This window comes from Pinus tabuliformis, chromosome 7 (genome assembly GCF_031772625.1).
Source record: "Pinus tabuliformis cultivar Carrire ecotype Pingquan chromosome 7, CPIR1, whole genome shotgun sequence".
Lineage (NCBI taxonomy): Eukaryota > Viridiplantae > Streptophyta > Pinopsida > Pinales > Pinaceae > Pinus > Pinus tabuliformis.
Genome location: NC_142293.1, coordinates 180,331,237 through 180,341,683, shown reverse-complemented (window position 1 = coordinate 180,341,683; position 10,447 = coordinate 180,331,237).

The window sequence follows — 10,447 nt, the reverse complement described above, 5'->3', positions numbered from 1 at the left end:
GCAAATCGCAGAAGCCATTCGTCGCAGGCATTCCTTGGCATGATCTGTGAGCCCAATATTAGGCGCGCACTTTACGGGAAATTAATGATTGTACGCCTGTGTATCCAAAGATGATTATGTTGCATTTTTCAAAGAGTCAAGTCATAATGGGTGACATGATTATGTGTTCATTAGAACTTAATTGCTTTCATGTCAATCTTTTCTTCTGTCTCTTTTCGTTTACGTGAACTATAAGTCAGCAACTGATATAAATCTATATGCAGGAAACATCTAAGGAAAAGCGCCAGAGTTAGAAGAACAGAGAGGAGATGACTTCGTACATGGATACCGCATACAGCAGGGCCGTGGATTCTAGAGTATCACTCAACAAATGTTGATGGAAATAGGCTATCCAGGACTCAGAGTCAAAGGCGCACAAAAGCAAAGCGTTTATGAAAGATCCTGAGTCCCAAATTGGGTAAAGCAAAAAGAAAAACGCTTAAGGGGAAAGACGTCTCAGAAAATCCTGGAACAAAGAATGGAAATAAGTTTCAATTGAGAAAATCGTTCAGGCAACAAAATCCCTAGCTCATTGAGTCATTCGCATGGCCGGAAACCAAAATAGCAATAGCACAATCAGTTTGAAAGAAATCTGAGTTGTACTAAGTATACACGCCGTGAAGACACTCATCCAGAAGAACACTTTCAAAAATATCTTCTAGTTTGTCAGAAAGAGGTGCCAACTCTTGTTATTTCTAATTATCAAGCTCGAACAAAAGGAAAGGACAAGCAGTCGACTCTTTCACGACGAACAACGCATCGCTTACAGCACTAAGGAGCAGATATAGAAATGGTTAGAAATTAGATTCAGTTTTTAGAAATAAATTTGTTTTAGTAAAAGGGCGGTCATTTGAAGCCGTTCCCTAAATTTGTGTAATTAAAATTAGCCGGTTAGTAGTATTTGACCCTTCTCGTTGCATTGGAGAAGGGTCCGGAAATTTGTCAAAAAACTTGTCCTCAGAACATGCACTTTTGCACCCTCGGAGGGGGTTTTTGATGAATGGGCGGATCGAGATTTATTTATGTTTGCATTTTAATACCTGCTACTGATGTTGCACTTCTGTACTCTTAGTAGGCATTAGAAGTAAGTAGAAATAGATCGTTATTGCTTAAGGTCTGTGAGTATAAAATCAGTCATAAATGGTACTTTTATCTCTTGACGAATTTCTGCTCACATTCTTAGAGTAATATAAAGCTGATGTTGTTTATATGTTAATGTATGAATGAGTAGACTACCATTTGGCACTTTTGTACGGTGGGATCATTGATTTGTGCTTAATACATGAATAACTGATTATGCGATATGCTGTTCACAACCGTTTTGATTAACTTTTTATGCAGGATGGTTCATCTTAATTCATTTATATTCTCATAATAGCTGAATAATCTTCATTACCAGTTATTGTGTGAAATCTTTTTAGATCACATAATGGAAAAAGTTCTATCCTGGGTTAGCGTAGACTAGATGTGTTGTTATTGATAGGTTAAAGTAGTATAAAATTCAGTCTCAAAGTTTAGAATTAAATTAGCTTAGAAATAATTCCAGATTTTCATTATCATATTCTACACACACACACACATCACCAAACTCTACACACACACACATCACCAAACTCTACACACACACACCCATTAGATCGGGAAGCTGGTCCCGTTATCCCTAGTCGGACCCGCTACACCAAACGGGCACGGAGCCGCCAACCAGGTTCCCGACCGGGTGGGTATCCCCCTTGTTGTTGACCCGATTTCAGGGCCCTCAACATATTTGGCGCTAGAAGGAGGGCCCGAACTATGAATGGCATCTAAAGCAATATCTAAATACCATTCTGAGAGTAATACACCCTCATCAACTCCCTCGACTTCTCCAACACGGTTAAACACAGAATTTGAAGTCGCTCGAGTATCTACGACTGCTACATATTCGAATATATCAGACCAATCTATCATTGAACCCCCTGAAATTCAAACTTTGATTCGTAAACTCCAGGGATTCTCTATTTTTAACCAGAAGTCTGATAAATCTAAAAGCAGCGTGACTTCGCAGTACAACCCTGCTCATCCCCTTACCAGATTAAAGAGTGAAAAATTTGGCATACAACCAAGTGAACTCCCTCTTCCTACCAGGAAAAGAGCAAGGAAAACACCACTAGAGTCTGACAGTAAGACTCCTTCATCCACTTCGTCCGTATCAACTCCCTCACCGCAAAGTCAACCACCCACTCTTTCATTCCAACTCACTCACCCATCTTCTACAAACCTTCCTCTTCAAACATCAAAGATCTTAATATCTTCATCTTCTCAACATCAGGGATCATCTTCGGCACTTCCATTAACTAGCAACTCAACGATGGCCCAGTCTCCATGGAACAATCCTGGGGTGGTTTTAATGCCTCCACCCTTGAGCCCTATACCGGCCCATCCTAAGAAATGGCTGCCTAAATTCAATCCGGAAGCAGGCATGCTAGCCGAGGAACATATCAATAATTTCATGCTTTCTGTTAATCTCAACGGAGTCACTAACGAAGACGCTGTTGTCCGGATTTTCCCTTATACAATGCAAGGAACAGCCGGGTCATGGTACTTTTCGTTACCTTCCGGATCCATCACAAGCTGGGACATTTTTCAAAGTCAATTCCTCACCAAGTTTGGTGATGACAGATCCACGGCGACATTGATCAATGACCCATCTAATCTTAAGGCTGAGGCTAGAGAACCCATTAAAGATTTTAACTTACGGTTCAATAAGATCCTCAACAAGATCCCCACTGCTTCACAACCCAGTGAGGAAGTAAGATGTGAATGGTACATCACGGCTTTACCTCCAAACTTGGCTATCTTCGTAGATAGGGCAAACAAGACCACCTTAGTCGACAACTTGACAGAAGCGTTAGCAGTGGAAAAATGTGTGGTAGCCCTAGAAAAGAGATCCTCTATAGAAGAAGGCAAATCTAAGAAGATCTCTTTCAAAGAAGACACCAAGAAGAAGCAAACGAAAGACCCTTTCGATTTGGAAGGGTTACAAAAAGTGTTGAAAGTCATGTCCAACGAGATGATTGATATTAAGAAACAAGTAGCAGAGACTTCTTCAAAAATGCCCTTTAGGACTTTTAAAAGAAATCCTCCCATGGAGGTAAAACCACCTAGTGTTGTCTCAAACGTTGAATCTGAAGAAGACGAAGAAGAAGAGAATACCACTGAAGGGCAGACCGACGAGGAAGAGGTCGTAGAACTACAAGGAATGTTGGACTTCATCCTCCCACAAGAATAGGATCAAGAAGCATTTCCTGTTAGCACGAGAAGCAAAAATCAACTTGATCCTCCCCAAACTACCCCAAAACAAAAGGGCGCAAACCCTGCAACAAAAGAAAAAGTCGAAACAAAAAAGACAATTGCTAAAGCGACCCAGCTTAGCCCAGTCCAATCTGATCAAACGCCTCCATCAAGAACACTAATAGTGTTGGATGAAATGGAATATAACATCATTGATGACATGAAGAAGACTAGGGCTAATATCACTCTGTATGAATTGAGTAAATTGAAACACCAGCAGAAAATAATGATGAAAGAATTACATGCTGTACCTACTACATCTTTACCTACAGCTGTAGCTTCCCACAATCTGGGAAGACCTTCAACCAAAATGATCAATAAATTGATCCAAATGACATCGCCTTGATTGGGGGAAGATCGAGATCTCATACTCCTCCTTTTCTTCTCACATATGAAATCTTCAATAAAAACATGCACAATTGCTTGGTCGATTCTGGTGCTTCAACGAATATTTTACCTAGGTCAATATGTGCCAAATTAAATGTGCAACCTCAAAAATCCGCAGTACGTATAGTTCAACTTGATCGATCCCAAGTCGAAGTGATTGGTGAACTAAATCAAGTGACCATAAGATTGTCGTCTAACCCAAAAGTGTGTGAGGTTATCGACATTCTAGTAGCTGATATCCCTGAGTTCTATGGTTTGATTCTTAGCAGGGATTGGTCGGAGAAACTCCACAGATATTTTTCAACCGATTGGTCGCACATGTGGTTACCATACAATGGTAAACCAAATCAGATAAAGGTTGAACGAGAGTTGCACCAAAAATACATAGTGACAAAAGTGGAAGGAGAAAATGAAGCCATAACATACAATAGCAGCATTGTAGGCAATTACGCAATAGATTCTTTCCTAGGTAATTTCAATGCTCATATTTCACCATACTTAGAGAATTCAGTTTTATCCAAAGTTGAAAATTTCTCCCAAACTGATGACTCAAAATGTTTTAGTTTTTTAGATAATTCTGTAAATACATCTTTATTTTGGAAATTATATTTTGACGGATCTAAATCCAATGAGGGAGCAGGAGCAGGATGCGTTCTGATTAGCCCAGACGGGAACAAGGTTATGCTCACATGCAGACTTGAGTTCGATTGCACGAACAACACAGCGGAGTACGCAGCCTTGGTTCAAGGCCTATACAAAGCAATCAGATTAAACGTTAAGTATCTTCAAGTCTTTGGAGATTCGGAGATCGCCGTAAAACAGGTACGTAACACCATACATTGCCTGTCAAGTCATTTAAAGCATTATCAATCATTAGTTCAAGATCTCACTGCACATTTCGTAGCATTCAACATCCCGTCAATTCCAAGAATTCAAAACGCGAGCGCAGACCTGTTAGCTAACGTAGCCTCTAGACTTATCCCTTCCGAAGATTTTAGTCCTGATAGGTTTTCAATAGAATTAATCTTTAGACCATCCATCCCTGACAATATCACCAATTGGAGAGTGTTCAACGACGATCCTGACATCGTAAATTTCCTTACTTCTGAAGGATCCTACTCAAATCTGATAATCGACGAAGACCATCATGATCACCAAATACAACAAAATGGCTCTGACAATGCTATACCGAAATCAGTGGTCAAGTTAGAAGATTTATATGATTTGAAAAGTCGGTTTAAAAGGTCCGCCAATGCTAAACTTTGCAGTTCTACCCTGAACTATGAATTAGTAAACCTAGGGACCGATCAGAAGCCACAAAACGTTAACCTAGGTCACGGCCTAGCCCCTGAAGAGAAATCAGCATATATCCGTCTTCTGAGACAATACAAAAACGTTTTTGCCTGGAATTATGATGAGCTAAAGACATACAACACTTCTATCATTCAACATGTTATCCCTATGATTGACAATGAAAAACCTGTCCAGCAGAAGCTCAGAAAAATACACCCTAACCTAGAAAATCAGATAAAAACTGAGCTTAATAAGTTGTTGAGAGCCAGAATAATCTTCCCCGTAAGGCATTCTAAATGGGTATCCAATATGGTGCCCCTTAGGAAGAAAAACGGGGACATTAGAATCTGTATCGATTTCCGAAATCTCAACAAAGCCTGTCAGAAAGATAACTTTCCCCTCCCACCTATGGAGCAAATATTACAGGCAGTAGCAGGCTCAGAATTAATGTCATTCCTCGATGGATTTTCAGGATACAATCAAGTACTGGTGCATCCCGATGATCAATTAAAGACTACGTTCCGAACCAAATTGGGCACTTATGCATATCGAAAGATGCCATTTGGTCTGGTCAATGCCGAAGCTACCTTTCAGAGAGCCATGGACATCACGTTTAAAGGGTTAGTCAATAAATCAGTAGTGATTTACCTGGATGATATAACAATGTACTCCAAAAAACGAAACAACCATCTCAAAGATTTGAAGCAAATCTTTCAAAGATGCTTGAGGTATGGGATTTCGCTCAACCCAAAGAAATCTTTCTTTTCATTAAGCGAAGGGAAATTGCTCGGATTCATAGTGTCGAAATCTGGTATTCACATAGAACCCGACAGAATCAAGGAAATTTCTGAAATATCCATACCCCATAACAAGAAAGCCATGCAATCCTTCCTTGGACAGATCAATTTTTTCAAAAGATTTGTCCCGGATTTTTCATGTATTATTTCTCCCTTACAAAATATGATAAAAAAGAATTTAAATTTCAAATGGGGTCTAGATGAGCACGAAGCGTTCAAATTAATCAAACAAGCTATCATCAATGCTCCATCTTAGGCCACCCCAAATTTTTCGGAATCTTTTATCTTGTACACTTTTGCCTCAGAGAAATCCTATGCCGCGATTTTGACCCAAGCAAATCAAGAGAAAGCGGAAGCTCCAATCGCATTCTTTAGCTCGAACTTACAAGGTGCTGAAATTAATTACTCAGACGTAGAGAAACAAGCATATGTTGTTTTCAAAGCGATCAAATATTTCAGACCTTTCTTGCTTAAAGCCCACACTAAAGTCGTAGTACCGTTTCCAGTGGTAAGAAACCTTTTGGTACAGAAAGACGTGGGCAAAAAGACAGCTAATTGGATTACCGATTTACAAGAATATGATCTTGAGATCAAACCAGCAAACATCGTAAGAGGTCAAGGCTTCTGCAAGATGTTAGCCGGAGCATCGCAAATCCCGGAGAACTCATCTGAAGAGGTACAAGCGTAAGAGGTAAGCCTAAACGATGCAGAATCATCATATGCTGACACCATTTATTTTCTTAAGAACGGGTATGCTCCATCACGTCTGGATCATACCAAGAAAAGAGCTCTGAGATTAAAAGCTAAACAATACCAGCTCATAAATGATTTCTTGTTCAAAAGGAATTACGATTCTGTGCTTCTTAGGTGTCTTGAGAAAACTGAAGCCGAAAAGGTTTTGCAGGAACTCCACGATGGACCAGCGGGTGGACACTATGCCGGAGATGCGACTGCACATAAGATCTTGTGTGCAGGATATTATTGGCCCACGCTGTTCAAAGACTCATACAATCACGTAAGGAAATGCCAAGTCTGCCAGACTGCTGCAGGAAAACAAAGGAAACCGTCCATGCCGCTACAACCAGTCAACATCGACCAACCATTCAGTCAATGGGGCTTGGATATAATAGGTGAGATCGTTCCTCACTCTTCTAAGCAGCATAAGTATATCCTTACGACAACTTATTATTTTACCAAATGGGTAGAAGTAGTTCCTCTCAAGACAGTTCATTCTGAAAATATTATTGAATTCATAGATCAATTTATCATCACTAGGTTTGGATTGCCAACAGCATTAATGTTTGATAACGCTTCATATTTTTCTGGAAATACTATGACTGAGTTTGCGCTTAAAAGAGGGTTCAAACTGAAATATTCTGCCAACTACTATCCGCAAGGTAATGGATTGGCTGAATCAACAAACAAGAACCTAATCAGAATTATCAAAAGAACAGTCGACCAAAACCAAAAGAATTGGCACAAAGCGCTGGTAAATGCTTTATGGGCTGATAGAATCACAAAGAAAGCTTCAATTGACACTTCTCCCTTTAATTTAGTTTATGGGAGAGAAGTGGTTCTTCCGACTCACCTAGTCATTCCCTCTTTGTCTTTAGTGCAATATATCGATGAAGTATCTACTTCCTCTTTACAATTAAGACAAATGGAAATAATCAAACTAGAAGAACAAAGAGAACAAGCTAGGAAAACCCATGCTCATCACCAAGCGCTAATAAAATCTTCTTTTGACTCAAGCATCATAACCAGAAAAAACTTTCAGATGGGTGATTTAGTTTTGAAATGGGATAAGGCTCATGAAGAAAAGGGCAAACATACGAAATTTCAAAAGCTGTGGCTTGCAAGGATAATTTTAGGGGCGAATGTTCGCCCTTTGGCGAAATTAAGGGGTTTTAAATTTTTAGTGGACTAATATTTTGTATCATAGTACATTTTTACAAATCACCTCAAATAGCCCACCTTATTTTAAGGGAGAGGGTAAAAAAGGTAAATTTAGCCCTTGAAATTAGGACTTACAACCTTCCATTCGCCCATTTTCAAGAATAGGTTTTATTTAAGTGAATCCATTCGCCCATTTTCAAGAATAGGTTGTATTTAAGTGAATCCTATGGGCCAAATACCATATTTATAAAAGAGGTATGGTAAATTAATAAAAATATAAATAAATGAGAGGTATGGTAAATAAATAAAACATTTTTTATATTTACTCCATAAGTCACCTTATATACATGTAAGGGTGTAAACAAATAAAAATATAAGTAAAGTGGAGGTATGGTAAATAAATAAAACGTCTTTTTATACTTACTCAAAAGGTATGGTAAATAAATAAAAATATAAATAAACTAGACTTATCGTAAATAAATAAAACCTCTTTTTATATTTAGTCCATAACCCTCGTTCTATTTATGAAGGCTCAAGAAAGAGGTTTTATTTAAGTGAATCCTATGGGAAAAATACCATATTTGTAAAAGAGGTATGGTAAATTAATAAAAATATAAATAAACGAGAGGTATGGTAAAGAAATAAAACATTTTTTGATATTTACTCCATAAGTCACCTTATATTTACGAACACTCAAAAAATGGGTTATATTTAGGTGAAACCTATGGCCAAAATACTATGGGACAAATACCATGGACTAGATTGTTATTAATACCATGCAAAAAACCATTATTAACCCTAATATTAGAATTAATAAAAATAAAAATGGCACATGGTATTAACCCATGGTATTCACCAAAATGGCACATGGTATTGACCCATGGTATTCACCTGGAATGTAGCCTATTTAAATGGGGGAATTAAACCAGCATGTAGCCTATGCTTAGATTCAATAGGACTTTACAAAGTTTTATTATTTAGTGAAAGGCTCGCCAAGATCTTACAAGATTTTATAATTGAGTAAAATATTCGCCATGCCTGGTGAGAGATTCACCAAAAAATTATATATACATATTATATTATTGATAAAATCGCCTTCCATTTTTCCTATATACCATGGGGATTCACCCATTTATTATATTTATAAATTTAGGGGGGGTTCTTAAAATTTTCCCTAGTGGCTTGGCCCTTTTCAGATTGTAGAAGTCATAGGCCCGTCTACATTCGTGTTGCAAGATCTGGCAGGTAGGAGAGATTCTTTACCTGTCAATGGACTGATTCTTAAATTATATTTTCCATAGAAGAGAATTCTTCTAATTTTTGTAGGATAGATTTAGTTTTTAGTTTTTATTTTGTTTTGTTTTTCTCTTCTTATGAATAAAAACCGTTGTAAATGATCATTTAAAAAGGATTCATGAAAGAGCACGCCAATTCTCTATCAGATTTTGATTTCGCTTGTACAAATAGTAATTTTTTTTTGAAAATATGAATTTTATTATTGACAACTAGAGTTAAACTTCACTTTGATTACGATACTCGTTTCAACCTCACTTTGACAAAAGCAACCTTTGGTAAAAGAATTGTTTCGTATCAGCACCATGAAAGGTATCATCAATAATAAAATAAGCATTCTCTGCAAAACTGTTGTTTTCAAAAACTCTATTATTGTCGTCCAGAGCTTTCTTAAGGAAAAACAATGACTTCCTCCCTGCTAAAAGGAAATTACATCATTCAGAGAAATAATCCAAGGAAAACACTATATCTCAAAGAATAAGAGGTCTCATCACGAGCCGGCTTATCATGATCACAGATATTATAACTTGCTGACTTTGCCAATACTGTCTATCAAAACACAGCAATGACTTAAGATTGTTGCAATCAAAAGACAAGAGGTCTCATCACGAGCCGACTTGTTCAGAAAAAGTGTAAATCAAGTGAATGACTGTGTCATAATTTGGCCACCAAACCAAGACATTGTTCTTTAGAGAATTAAAAAAGGAAAAGTGTGTCAAAAAGGATTTTTCTCTGGAATGTTGCGAATAACCTCAAACAGGAAAAAGGATCATTGCTGGATAACATGGTAACCTTGTCGAGGCTATGGACGCTTGCGGGCAGCAGAGGCTCTACCTACGACAAATGAGCAAACTTTTAAGCCAGTACGCAGAGAAGACCTTATTTTATCTTTAACCAAGACCAAGTAATGTCTGATGCGAATGCAAGAGTAAGCAATTGGAATATAAAAAGGGTTGAGACAAAATATCATTGAAAAGGTGAGGGGTAATCTACTCTATCTGTCCATAACAAAATTTAGACATAAAAAAAAATATTTGCTGTTTCGGAAGTGAACGGTCAATAGAAATGCAGAGATAACTAGTTCTTCACAGTGAATCGCCATTGTTGTGGTCACCAACAACCCCCCTCTTTGTTTCATATTAGTAATAACATCAAGCAAAGGGGGACCCTTAACCAAAAATCCAAAAAAAAAAATTTGTTTGAAAAATCTTTTGTATGAACTTCCTAAGAGCTGTATCGTGTCGCAAAGGAAGAAGAGACGCTCTCCCAAAGCGCATAAATACACTGAAAGGGAGCGACGTGAGAACTCATCGCACCGCGTGCATTAAAAGCGCTCAAAAAGGGAAAACCTAAAGAATCGCCGACGGCCGATATGCGACGTCGCACGTCGCAATGTCACATAAGCAGCACAA